This window comes from Equus przewalskii, chromosome 6 (assembly GCF_037783145.1).
Source record: "Equus przewalskii isolate Varuska chromosome 6, EquPr2, whole genome shotgun sequence".
Classification (NCBI taxonomy): Eukaryota; Metazoa; Chordata; class Mammalia; order Perissodactyla; family Equidae; genus Equus; species Equus przewalskii.
This window is the reverse complement of record NC_091836.1, coordinates 91,238,715-91,253,768: the sequence shown is the minus strand read 5'-3', so window position 1 is coordinate 91,253,768 and position 15,054 is coordinate 91,238,715.

The following is a 15,054-nucleotide window of genomic DNA, read 5'->3' as shown; positions in this document are numbered from 1 at the left end:
GGATTTAGAGAACAAAAATGCATAGAGATTATCTGATCTTGGGCCGATCACAAAATATGTGCTTTGCTCTCCACATCTGTGAAATAAGATAATTCTGACCAGCCTACTTCAAAGGGTTATAAGAAGTCTTAAAGAGACCATTGACGTCTAAATACACTTAGCAAAGAGTGGATTACACATATAATTATTACTCTAGAAAGAAATCAAGATATGAAAGTCAAGGACTGCCCTCTTTGAGAAGTGGTCACCAAGAATGACCGACGCAAAGAGCTGCAGCACAGATGATGAACATTTCCTCAGCAAAGCCCAAGAAAGTGGGGGCATGCTTCTGGGAAATGATCTTGGATTCTTTCAGGATACCGAAGGTTGATATAACGATCACTTAATCAACACAATGCCTACCATGTGCTGTAGAAATGCCACCACTTCTTGGTACTATGGATACAGTGATGATCAAAATATATAATGTCCCTAACCTCAGAGAGCTTACTTTGAAAACTGTTTACAGTGATCTATGAACTTATTCAAATCTGGATTTGAAGTCTAAGGTCATCAATTATTTGTTGTATGACTTTGGGCAATTCACTTGACCAATCCATGTTTTATTTCCTCAGATGTAAAGTGTGTCTAATAACATTTGCTTTGTATTTCTCTTGACAAGATTTGATGAAATAAAATATAAAAAAATGAGTGCCTTGCTCAATGTTTGGCATTTAGTATACATGTAATAAATATAATTTTTATAATTTATTTTATTTTAACATTCCTTAAGGACATATATACCAGACACTTTTCTAGCTCATAGTCAGGTGTGTTGTCCAAGTCTTCCAGCCAATCATAGAGAAACCTAGTGCCTTGAGTTTTTTAAGCATAAATCCCCTTAGAATCACTCCCAGTTACACAGTTTCTCAGAATTCCAGAATGCACTTGCCTTGCTCTGACGTGTTATGTTTCTCAAGACTCTGTGATGTACAGATGCTGGCAACACCCTCCTCAACCTTATTCAACTGGCATATTCTTCACTCAATGTCAAGTTGCTGCCTAATGTGCTAGCTGAGGAGCCCATTTCTGTTTACCCTCTTTCCATGCAAACTAGGTCATGTGCCCCCACAACAGTTCTTCCTTCATGCTCCAAACATCCTGCCTTCTCTACTACGTAGATTTCTCTGCCCTTCTTGATGGTGAACAACATTTTCCTTTTAGTCCCATGTTCTCTATACTTTTCCCAAATTCTGGTTCAAAAGCATTGGCTTTGGGTTCAAATCCTGTGTCTGAAAACTGACTCACTCTGTGTTATTGAGAAAATCACTAAACCTTTTCAGACCTCAGTGTGTTCACCTCTAACATGAGGATAACAATAATAGCCTTTCTGTGACCATCACATGTGATCATATGGGTGGAGCGCCTAACACAGGGCCTTGCAGATACTTAATAAATTGAAGACGTCGTCATCACCGTCATCACATGAATGCATAAGATGAACGCACGTGAGAATGTGGACAGTGGTTGACAACGGTGACTGTCATGGTTCAATGATAGTCACTACAGTGGTAAAAATCACAGATCCTGAAGCCAGACTACCCAAGTTTAACTTCTTGCTTATTAACTCTGTGTCATTCAAACAAGTGGCTTATCCAATTTAAGCTTATTTCTTCATCAATAACTTGGAGGAGAGTTATGATAGTATATACCTTTTAATTTTGGCATTAGAGTTCAATGAAATAATGCACAGCCAAGCTCTTAAGGCAATGACAGGACAATAGTAAGTGCTCAAAAAAGAAAAGAATTATTAGTTATTATGAAGGTGATATATTACATCAGATATTTGCTTACTCCTTTTTCTAATCTAAAAACTAGCTATCACAAGCAGCCACTTTCATCATAGTAATATTCCCTTGCATTTTTAGTAAAATCTAGATTAGTTGATGCCTTGACAACAGTGTTTTATTTTTTCCTCCTAAAAATGGTTAAAACCAAGTAGGTTTATAACAAAAAATTCATTTTGCAATAAATCCTTGTAAACCATTGAGCCCATAGTAGCCACCTAATAAAAAAAGATATAATCACCATTTCTGAGGAATTTGTCAAGCTTCACAGCTTTTCTGCAGAATTAAAAAGAAACTGTATCTGCCAGTGTTTCAAAACATATCTGGGATTTTGTTTTTATTCGGGTATGGTTAGGCCAACAGACCAGGAAATGATCTTGCTGAAAGACTTTTTATAACTCACTGTTCCCAAGAGAAAGGGCACTCCACAGCCAGGCGGGGCCACGCAGGAGAACACTGAGGGGAACCGTGGCAGAAAGAGAGGCAGGGGGACTGCAGAAGAGCCTTTGCCGTAGTTTTTGAGGGAAGGAAGTGGGGAGGCGGAGTAAGCGGGCTAAGCAGGCTGTAAAATGGCTAGTTCGAATAATTTCAGTGGTCTCTGGGATGTGGTGACTGTCCCTCTTTGCAGGAGGCCTGGCCCTTGAGAGATTATGGCAGAGGAACAGCATCTGTACTCCTCTGAGAAGAGCAAGTGCAAGAGCCCAGGAAGACAGCAGGGGGTGGAGGGGGAGGTGCTCAGGGCTTCAGATGGATTGGCTGGCATCCTGGGAGAATTGTTTGCTGTCTTTAGGAATCTGCTAACCCTGGAAAAGTCAGTCCCTCCCTACTCAGCAAGGCCCCAGATGTCAAAAGATCAGATACAGAAACTAGAAAATGTGATTGATACAGCCAAATGCCATAGCACTACCTGATAAATGCATCCCATTTCCGGCTCCGAGGGCTTCTATTGTAATTCCTTCTTTTCACCTCTCGTGATGTAGGTCTCCGGAACTGATCACGTCTGTTTCTTTTGAGAGGAGCTGGAATGGTTCATTGCCAAGAGCCATGGTATTTCTTTTTGACATTGTAATTTTCCCTGATTAACAGTAATCAGCCAATAATCAGACTGGTGTTAATTCTTCCAGGTTTCCATTCAATCTCACTAGCAAAGTCATAGAATAAATGGCAAGGCACGTCTTCATTTTCTTCCAATTATACAGTCTCGCTCAGCTCATGCCCCACTTTGTTTCTCTCAAATGTCTGTGACCGTAAGTCCATCTTCAAAGTTATTTTAAATTTTTGCAATTTACCATAATGATGAATATCATTTACTGAGCACATACTATGCACTAACTGCTATTCTTATTACATAAGCACACTCACTCATTTAATCTTTGAAACAACTCTGTGAGGTAAATGCTAACAGTAGCTTTGCTTTACAGTTGAGAAATGTGAAGCACGGAGAGATAAGTAACCCACCTCACATTTCTTGCAAATAAATGATATCTCAGATGTGAACCCAGACAATGCCTATTCTAGCTTGATTTGCTCATTTGACTATATCAAAAGTGAATATAGATGAAATTCATCTAAAAAAGGGGAAATGGATGCCAGATAGTCTCAACTAAGGTAAAGCGGGTGTGATGTGGTGGCCTGATGTCCAGATCACTCCTCTCCAGAGGCACACCAGGAACACTGATGTGAAGCCTAATTTTCCAGCCACGTGAAGATGTCTTTGATAGCAGATTATGCACAAATGAAAGTCCCGTTAGTATATAACATTTTTGGTTGCTCATTATTGTTCCAAAAGGCATGAACTTGATAGTTTCAATGGCAACAATACATGTGGAGGCTTGGTCTGTAGGGGCCAAATTTTGCCAAATGCTTTGTGGTGATCTTAAGTGCTGGTTTGGGGGCTACTACTGAAGCAAATTAAAAAGCATTGTTAAAGTCTCACTATTAAGAAACAGGCTTGCTAATCTAGCCACATAGTAATGCTAGTGGGAAGTCCCTTCCAGAAGACTGCTTGTGGCTGTAAATCAGTCTGAGAGGATGACAAAGATATAAGTAACTTGGCTAGTGAAATAATTACTCCAATTGAACACTTTCCCCATCAATAGTGCTGGGAGAGGACTTGTCCTCTAATCAAGGTCTACTTTGGAATCTGAGTCTTTGTTGTCCAGTGATCTTGAGGGCCAGGTGAGGGGTGGATGTCTATGGGAACATGAGACTGTACCTACGTTATGACAGGGCATTATTGCACAGTTTGGCCTTTGTCACTGTCTATAATAGCCCAGTCACCACAGATAAAAAGGAAACTAGTCCAAGATTGGATAAATATATCACCTTTATAAGAGGTAGGTTGACCATGTTACCTAACGATTACTGGGAATACGCATCTGGTCAACACTGTGCTATGATACTTGGGATTTGGCTATGGCCACAAACCAGATGGAATAAGATTTTCCTGAACAATGGCTCTTAGTCACAACTCCAATCACAGGGGATATGTGGCACAGAGGAAAGAAAAGGTCATTTCTGTTAGGAAGAAATAGAGAATGGTACTGTAATTTCATATGATGGATGATATGTCAAATATTATTTTAATTCTTCTGCTACAGCTCTAAGGTGTATGAAATAATTTGTAAGTTCATTAGTAGAATCAAGTGAAATGAGATTTAAATCAGTGATGATGTCCCCAGATGAGAAAATGAGAAAGGCTGATTTGAAGTCCTCAATTTATGCAATGACAATGAAACTGATTGGCTAGAAAAATAAATAAATTTGGTCTCAAAAATTTACTCTCACACTACGAGGCCAACATCATGCTGATACCAAAGCCTGACAAGGACAGCATGAAAAAGGAGAACTACAGGTCAATATTGCTGATAAACATAGATGCAAAAATTGTCAACAAAATTTTGACAACCCAAATTCAGCAATTCATCAAAAAGATCATACATCATGATCAAGTGGGATTCATACCAGGGACACAGGGATGGTTCAACATCTGCAAATCAATCAACGTGATACACCACATCCATAAATTGAAGAATGAAAACCACACGATCATCTCAATAGATGAAGAGAAAGCATTTGACAAGATCCTACAGCCATTTATGATAAAACTCTGAACAAAATGGGGATAGAAGAAAATTACCTCAACATAATAAACACTATATATGACAAACCCACAGCCAACATCATACTCAATGGGCAAAAACTGAACACCATCCCCCTGAAAACAGGAATGAGACAAGGATGCCCTCTATCACCACTCTTATTCAACATAGTACTGGAGGTTTTGGCCAGAACAATTAGGCAAGAAAAAGGAATAAAAGGAATCCAAATAGGGAGGGAAGAAGTGAAACTCTTTGTAGATGACATGATCTTATATATAGAAAACCCCAAAGAATCCATTGGAAAACTTTTAGAAATAATCAACAACTATAGCAAAGTTGCACAGTATAAAATCAACTTACATAAATCAGTAGCATTTCTATACTCTAATAACTAACTAACAGAAAAAGAACTCAAGAACACAATACCATTCACAATCTCAACACAAAGAATAAAATACCTCGGGGTGAATTTAACTAAGGAAGTGAAAGACCTATATGATGAAAACTACAAGGCTTTCCTGAAAGAAATGGATGACGACATAAAAAGATGGAAAGACATTCCATGTACATGGATTGGAAGAATAAACATAGTTAAAATGTCCATATTACCTAAAGCAATCTACAGATTCAACACAATCCCAATCAGAATCCCAATGACGTTCTTTACAGAAATAGAACAAAGAATCCTAAAATTCATATGGGGCAACAAAAGATCCTGAATTGCTAAAGCAATCCTGAGAAAGAAGAACAAAACTGGAGGCATCACAATCCCTGACTTCAAAACATACTACAAAGCTACAGTAATCAAAATAGTATGGTACTGGTACAAAACAGGTGCACAGATCAATGGAACAGAATTGAAAGCCCAGAAATAAAACCACACATCTATGGATAGCTAATCTTCAACAAAGGAGCTGAGGGCATAAAATGGAGAAAAGAAAGTCTTTTCAAAAAACGGTGCTGGGAAAACTGGAAAGCCACATGTAAAAGAGTGAAAATTGACCATTCTTTTTCACCATTCACAAAAATAAACTCTGAATGGATCAAAGACCTAAAGGGAAGACCTGAAACCATAAGACTTCTAGAAGAAAATGTAGGCAGTACACTCTTTGACATCAGTATGAAAAGGATCTTTTCAGACACCATGTCTTCTTAGACAAGGGAAATAATAGAAAGAATAAACTAATGGGACTTCATCAGACTAAAGAACTTCTTCAAGGCAAAGGAAAACAAGATTGAAACAAAAAAGCAACCCATTAATTGGGAAAAAATATTTGCAAGTCATATATCTGACAAAGGCTTAATATCTATAATATATAAAGAACTCACACAACTCAACAACAAAAAAATCAAACAACCCAATCAAAACCTGGGCAAGAGACATTAACAGACATTTCTCCAAAGAAGATATATGGATGGCCAATAGGCACATGAAAAGATGTTCATCATCACTGATCATCAGGGAAATGCAAATCAAAACTACACTAAGATATCAACTTACACCCATTAGAATTGCAAAAATAACCAAAACAAAAAGCAACAAATGTTGGAGAGGTTGTAGAGAAAAAGGAACCCTCATACACTGCTGGTGGGAATGCAAACTGGTGCAGCCACTATGGAAAACAGTATGGAGATTTCTCAAAAAATTAAAAATAGAAATACCATATGCCCCAGCCATGCCACTACTGTGTATCTATCCAAAGAGCTTGAAGTCAGCAATTCCAAAAGTCCCATGCACCCCTAGGTTCATTGCAGCATTATTTACAATAGCTGAGACATGGAAGCAACCTAAGTGCCCATCAACTGATGATTGGATAAAGAAGATATGGTATCTATATACAATGGAATACTACTCAGCCATAAAAAAGGATAAAATCGTCCCATTCATAACAACATGGATGGACCTTGAGGGAATTATGTTAAGTGAAATAAGCCAGATAGAGAAGGACAATCTCTGTATGACTCCACTCATATGAGGAATTTAAACATGTAGACAAAGAGAATAGATTAGTTGCTACCAGGGGAAAGGGGGGATGGAGGGGCACAAAGGGTGAAGGGGTGCACCTACAACACGACTGACAAACAATAATGTACAACTGAAATTTCACAAGATTGTAACCTATCATTAACTCAACTAAAAAAATTACTCTCACAATTAAATGCCTCCATCAACACATATTAAAAGGACAAGTGACTTTAAATGATGAAAGAAAAGAGCAATTAAATGGTTAGGAAAAGATAAAAAGATACTGAAGGGATATTGCCAGAGCTGACATGTTTTATAGAGGGAATTTCTGTTCCCTTATTGGATGATTCAGACCTGCCAGTGATACGAAGTGTTAGCGGGCTTGTTATTATCATTTTTAATGGAAGATTGAAGGAAGATAAATTATGAAGAAATACTTGAGTAATGTTTGACAAGGATACCTTGACCAGCGGGTTGTAAAGAGCAGGATCTATAAGCAATGTTCATTTTCTGCAATGATGCCCAAGAAAGACAGAAACACGCCTCAACTGTATCACTGTATAAACAGGCTAATCAAAGACTTCCTGGCAGACAAACTAATGATGTTTCGATAGGGAGTGGCCTTATCTATTAAATGGTTTTGGCGTGATGTGCCTTGCTTATTGAAAATAAACTTGGAATGGACAGAATTATGGGGCATAGCTCTACGGAAAATGTCATGTAAGCTTTATGATTATAGTATAAAAGTGAAATATTCCATCACAAAAAAATCTCTCCTCTTTGTTAATAATGCCTCACATGCATCACTTAGAGTCCTCTTAAGCTAAATTCGGGCCAGTGAGAGTCTGAAGTACAAGGAGCAGCGTTGGCTGTGTCCTACTTCTTGCTCTGCCTGCTCTGTGAGCCTCTGCATCCTTGAAATTCTTAGTCAAGTTTGATCTTGGGAAAGATCTCTGCTTCCTGTGAGTCTTACAAAAATATTGGACCATTTGTGCCATCTCAAAATGTCTGTATTTAACTGAAAAACAATGATGCCTGAAAATTACTGTCCAAAAACTCTATTATAGTGCACACACAGAGTAGTTGTTGATTGAACTACTGTCCATGGACTATTTATGAGACAGCGTCATGTAGTTGAAAACACAAAATAATGGATATTCTTTTGTTGATATGCTTGTTGTGTCTATGTCCTTTTGCCACCACAGGCTCAGGATGTGTATTCAAAATGTGGACACAGAAGAATCAGCCCTGAGTCTCTCCAAAAGGCATTTGAAAATTGTATGTATGTGTGTATTGTTAAAGGAATTAAACAAGGAGGCCGTTAGACCAAGATGGCTCTAACCTACGTAAGCAAACTGAAACCTAAGCCAGAGGCAATTCCTGGAAATGGACTCGTAGACCAGCCAATCACAAACAGCCAACTAGCCTCTCCCAAATGAGACAACTGCTTAAGCTGTAGCCAATCAAATCATTTCCTTGCTTTGCTCTCTAAAAGCCTTTCCTCTAGCTCTTGTTAGTGGAAGGCTCCTAACCACTTTTTGCCTTGGTACTGCCTGATTCAAATCAATATTTGCCCAAATAGACTATGGAAAAATTTAATATGCCTGAGTTTATCTTTTAACTATATATATATATATATATTATATATCTTTTAACTACATATATGCTATACATATCTAACTATATATATGCTCATATATATATATATATATATATATTACCCCCAAGATAGCATGAAATGACAGAAAATCAAAATATGTCAAAGGGTAGAACAAAATATCATAATACAGACTTGTTTCAAACATTTTATAAAATTTCTGACTGGTACTAAAAGAATCATTTATTATGGCAGTCATATATAGTAGATATTTTTTCAATTCAATTAATTCTTTTAAAATAGTAAGAGCTGACATTTACTAAGAAGTAACTATGTGCAAAATATATAGTAGAAACTTCACATCTATTCGGTAATTTAGTTCTCATAATTATCTGAAATGTAAGTGTTGTACCCATTTTACAAAGAGGAAAACTGGTGTTGGTATGTTTAATAACTTCTCCAATGTCACCTAGTTAGTAAATTGTGGAGGTGAAAATCTTCAAATCAAGATTTCATTGGTGCCAACTAAGCACATTATGCTGCTTTCCTGAAATAAAAGAATAAATTTAATAATATTTTCTGAGTTCCTCTTTCTGTGAAGATCTGGGAAAATATAATTATATAAAGTTAGTGAGTGAAAATTTAAGGTGTTACAAATTTCGCATCAAGCAATCTGGTAACACATTTTAAAATTAAAACTATGCATATGCTCCTGGCACCAATCCCACTCATGGGAATCTATCCAATGGAAAGGAGAATACAAGCACTTAAGAAAATAAGGTTATGTCAACACTTTTCAAAGTTATCTTTAATCAAACAGCTTGCAATACAAAGGTAATACAGCACAAACATAGAAATATGGATAACAAAAGATAGAAAATGATGAAGTATGGCAATCGGAGAGACGCCTTTCTATTTGAGAGATCATGGATAATTCCATGGAAAAAAATTTACTTGAGATGGGCCTTGAATGATGCACATGAGTATAATGTGTAACAAGAGTAAAAAAGACTTCCAAAAAGGGGAGCATGCTTGAATGTGCGTGTGTGTGTACCAGATACTTATCAGAATTTCTACCAAAATGTACTAAAAAGTAGAAATACTTGAATTATTCTCCCCCTAGCTTGCAAAGATTATTTCAAAGTGTTGATTATTTCTTATTTATTCATTGGCAAGGGAGTGAATATGAGTGACTTTCATTTATTGGTTTGGCCAGGATATTGAAATAGTGACCACATGAGTCCATTTCCTGGGAAATAGTTATAATATCCGCCCTTAATCAAACTCATGATAATGATAAAGTTTCTCTGCCTACCACGAGTCCTGAAAGAAAGGCGAAAGGTCCCTGTTGATAAGCTGTATCTGCAGTTTTTCCTGCAGTTTTTGTGGCAGGCCCAACACTCAAAATGATCGCCAGAATGTTTGCAGTGTTGAAAAGCAAAACATAACAAGCAACTGAAACACTGCGTTTTTATTTCAGTGACGGGCAACGTCAACTTAAAAATTGTCCAATATAATTCATAGAAATGTGGTGTATCAACTTCTAAGTTTTCATGAAAAAAATGCCCTGAAAATTTTCTGTTTTGGAGACAAAGTTCATCCCTATGTACAATTAGTGGAAATGTGAGGTTTTGTGGTCCTTGTGGCAACCAATCTAGAACCATTTTTTAAAACTAAAAATACACATTTCCTCTGCAACTAGCCCCACTTCTAGGAATCTATCCAATAGAAATGAGAATACTGGCACCTAAAAAGCTTATAGAACATTTTCACAGTTTCAAAAGCTGGAAATAAAATAAATGTCCAATAATGGGGAAATATCTGAATAAATTATGATACATGCACACCCTAGGATATTATTTTTCTACTAAAAGTTAAGTCTATTAAACTATCTAAATGATTTTGAAGAATGTCAATGAAATACTTCCAAGTCAAAAGAGCAAAACGTGGGAGTATGCTTCACTTACACCAAATTAGCATTGAAGAAAAGTATCTTCTATGTCTCTATGTTTATAAAGGCTAATATAAGTAAGTTCAACATTATGGAAGTTTAATGGTTAAAGTGGTGGGGGAATGTTTCAATATGTTTAGAATCTAGTGTAGTGCGGAATGAAACAAGAATCTTGTACCTGGTCACTGTCAGAATCACCACTACCCACACTGTCATCTCTGTTTGATTCTCTGATTGCCATACTTCCAATCAGAAAGTCTCTATTAAAGCTTGCTTTCTAGGTTAGAAATGAGAGAAATGTAAGAAACATAGAAGAAAATGTAGGTAATATCTCTGTGAAAGTTCATTAGATTTGCAATAAGGAAATCTATATTTATGTTCTAGACATGCCAAATTTTAAGGATATCATTTTAATTCTGAGATTCATTTTTGATACCTGTGAAATGACATAGTAGGCTATAACTTGAAAGTTGGAAATTTAATGTAAGATAAATTTTATGAAAACAATATAGTAGGAGAGAAATACAGCATAGTTGGATCATAGGTCTAATTATCTTGCTCAGATTCATCATTATGAGCTCAGAGGAGAGAAAGTCAAATAGCGCTAGCAAGTATGACTGTCATTTAATAAACATATCCCATGGATAGCGTGAAGTGAGAGGCATTAATTTATAGTTCCTCAGAATATGTCATGGAGATTGTTGTTATGCAAGATCATTGAATAGTAAGTTTCAGGAATTAGTCTCTCCACCAATCAACTAACTGAGCTGGCAGGAACTTGTCAGAATATACTATTTCAAAACTCTGGAGTCCATGGAACACTTTCAACATCCAGGAGAGTGTTTAATGAAAAAAGAAACTGGTGGATTTTGGCACTTTGCGTAGACTCTATCACCCTTTTTACCTCCCTTTCTGCAGCAGTAGTCATGGAGATGATGCTCTGCATTGCTGGTGCTGCTTGCTGGTGTCAGTGAGGCCAATAAGGACATTGTCCTCCAAAAATTAGGTTAGTGGGTTTTAATGTGCCTGGCAATTCAATGAGAGACTGGTACAGAAGCCGGACTTGTTTCAATACCTCAGGCTGAAGTGGTTTCTCCAGTGGCATCTGTTAACAGAATTTAAAGGCACAGAAAAGTGTATTTAAAGAAAAAAAAAAACACCTTTTTTACTGGATCCAGGCATTTAAGAAAATCTCTGTCAGATAGCTGGATGATCATGGAAATAACAAAACAGAGACTTCAGTAACCACACGTGACAAGGAATATAGTCTTTATAGAAATAGTCTGGAAAAGTTACTAAGGAAATGGAAGACTATAGCCTGCAACAAATAACAACAGTAATTCCAAGGGAGTGGAAGAATCTGATTTCCAGAGTAATTATATTACAATATTCAAAATATCCAATTCTCAGCAAATATAGGAAGGCAGAGTCCATTCACAGAAAAAAAAAGAAAGAAAGTGATACAAATGATCTCTGAAGAAACCCAGATAATAGATTTAATATATAAAAGCTTTAAATTAACTTTCTTAAATATTCCCAAGGAACTGAAGAAAACTGTGAATAAGAACAAAAATGTATCAGGAGGATGATGTATGAACAAGTAGGAGATATCACCAAGGAGGTAGAAATTACAAAAAGAACTATTCTATTCTACAAATAGAAATTCTGGAGCTAAAATATATAAAAGCTGAAATGAAAAGAAAAACCACTAGAGGGATTTAACAACATTTGAGTAGGAAGAAGAAAGAATCAGCAAACTTGAAGACAGTGCAATTGAAATTATGCAGATTTATGAACAGAAAGAACAAAGAACAAACAAAATTGAACAGAGCCTAAGGGATCTATGGGATACAATCAAGAATATCAATCTCTACATTACGGGAATTCCAGAATAAGATAAAAGAGAGAAAGGGTGCAAAAAATATCCAAAGAAATAATTACCAAAACTTCCCAAATTTTATGAAAGACAAAAATCTAGACATCTAAGAAGCTCAATGAACTCCAAGTAGAATAAGCTGAAAGATACACACACCAAAACAATGAACTCCAAGGAGAAAAAGCTGAAAGAGACACACACCAGGACACATTATAATCAAGCTGTTGAAAGATGTGGATGAAAAAGGAATACTGAAAGCATCAAGAGAAAAATGACTTGTTATGTACAAAGGATTCTTAATAAGATCAACAGCCAATTTCTCACCAGATATCAAGATGGCCACAAGGCAGTGTGATGATATATTTAAATTGCAAGGAAAAAAACTGGCAACCGATAATACTACCCTTTAAAAATGAAGGGGAAATTAAGACATTCCCAGATAAACAAAAGCTAAGGGAGTTTGTCCTTTATGCATATTCACAGCAGCACTACTCACAATTGCCAAAACGTATCCATCAAGGAACGAATGGATATATATATCATGGCATATTTAATGTTATATTATCGTGGTGCTATAAAAAAGGGATGAGTTGAATTCTACAACTTGGATGAACTTCAAAAACACTAGTCAAAATTAAAGAAGCCGGACAAAAAGGTCCAATATGTTATGATTACTTTTGTATGAAATATCCAAAATACGCAAGTCTGTAGAGACAGAAAACAGATCAGTGGTTGGTTGCTAGTGGATGGAGAACAGGGAGAGTGGGGAGTGATAACTTAATGGACATGAGGTGCTCTTCTGGGGGGATGAAAACATTTTGAAACTAGAGAGAGGCGGATGCTTGTACATTGTGAATGCACAAAACGTCCCTGATGTGTATACTTAAATGGATTGATTGCATGTTATATAAATTTCATTTTAATTAAAAAAAAGTGTCAGGGACTGCATCCTTCTCATAGTGTGAATATCTTGCCAATCTTGACATCCTTGAAGTGATCTTAATATTTAAAAATATATTTCCCCCATCTCTGGCTAATATAACTCATATGTGGAAGCAAACGGATTCACCTAGTGCTCAACCAAAGAAAGAGCAATGTCTTCCCATGATGGAGGAAATGGTAGCCGTATTGGACTAATTGAGAGAATGCACAATTTCCTTATGGGAAACTTAAGGAATTATAGAGTAATTATTAACTATTTTGAGATAATTTCAGATTTACAGAAGAGTTGCAAACATAATACCAAGATTTCCCATAAACTCTTCACCCCACTTCCTCTAATGTTAGCATCATACATAAGCATGGTACGTTTGTCACAACTGCAAACTTAACATTGGTTCAATGTTATTAAGCAAGCTACACCTTTATTTGGATTTGATTAATTTTTCACTAATATCCTTTTTCTATTCCAGGATTCTATCCAGAATATAACATTGTATTTCGTTACTATGTCTCTTTACCATTCTCTAGGCTGTCATTTTTCTCAGACTTTTCTTATATTTTTAATAACCTTGAAAGTTTTGAAGAATCTTGGTCAGGTATTTTGAATAATGTCCCTTAACTTGGGTTTGCCTGATGTTTTCTCAAGATTAGACTGTGGTTATGGGATTTTTGGAAAGAATACCATAGATACAAAGTAGCATTTTCTTCATATTATGTGAGAGGATACATGACTTATTACTGGTGACATTATTGATTATTTGCTGAAATCACATCAGCCGGATCTCTCCAACGTAAAGCTGCTATTCTCTTTCCTACTCTATTCTTTGGAAGTGAGTCACTAAGTCCAGCCCACACTCAAGGGGAGAGAAAGTAGGCTTCGCCATCTGAATGGGTGAGTATCTGCATTTATGCTTTGGGGTTCTTCTGTAAGGAAGATTTGCCACTTCTCCACCCTTTGTGCATTCATTTACTTATTGATATCAATATGGGCTTATACTTATTTTGTTCTTTGTTTATAATCCAATATTGCAGTCATTTATTTTTCGTTACTCAAATTGTTCCAATGTTGACTATCGAGAGCTCTTTCAGGTTGACTCTGGGTTCTTTGGCCATGTCCCAATATAAAGTATAATTTTTATTTTACTGACTGTGTGGACTGTATTACGGCCCCCCCATCCCCAATATTCATATGTTGAAGCCTGAACCTCCAATGTGAGTGTATTTGGAGATAGGAGGGTAATTAAGGTAGAACGAAGTCATAAGTGTGGGGCCCTAATTTGATAGAACTGGTGTTCTTAAAAAAGAGGGAAAGACACCAGAGATCCCTCTTTTCTCCACTGCTGCAGGGAAGAAAGGCCATGTGAGGACACAGCAAGAAAGTGGCCATCTGCGAACCAGAAAGAGAGACCTCGCAAGACACCAACGCTGACAGCACTTTGATCTTGGACTTCTAGCTTCCAAGACTGTGAGAAAATAATTTCTGTTGTTTAAGCGACCCATTCTGTGATATTTTTGTTATGGCAGCCCGTGCAGACAAATACATTTGACCTTAGAACTTAACTGATTGACTCCACTCTGCGATAACTCAGGAGCAGCGGTTATTAAACTATGAGACTTACAAGCTTCTTTGAGAATCTGATGAAAGTTATGAACATTCTGCTGAGAAGAAAATCGCACTCATGCACATCTAAAATTCACACATCTACAAAAAAACAAAAAGTCACAGATGCCCAAAACCCCTGAAACCTTTCTGTGGTTACTGTGTAGTTAATGTAGGCACCGCTAGCAAACCATA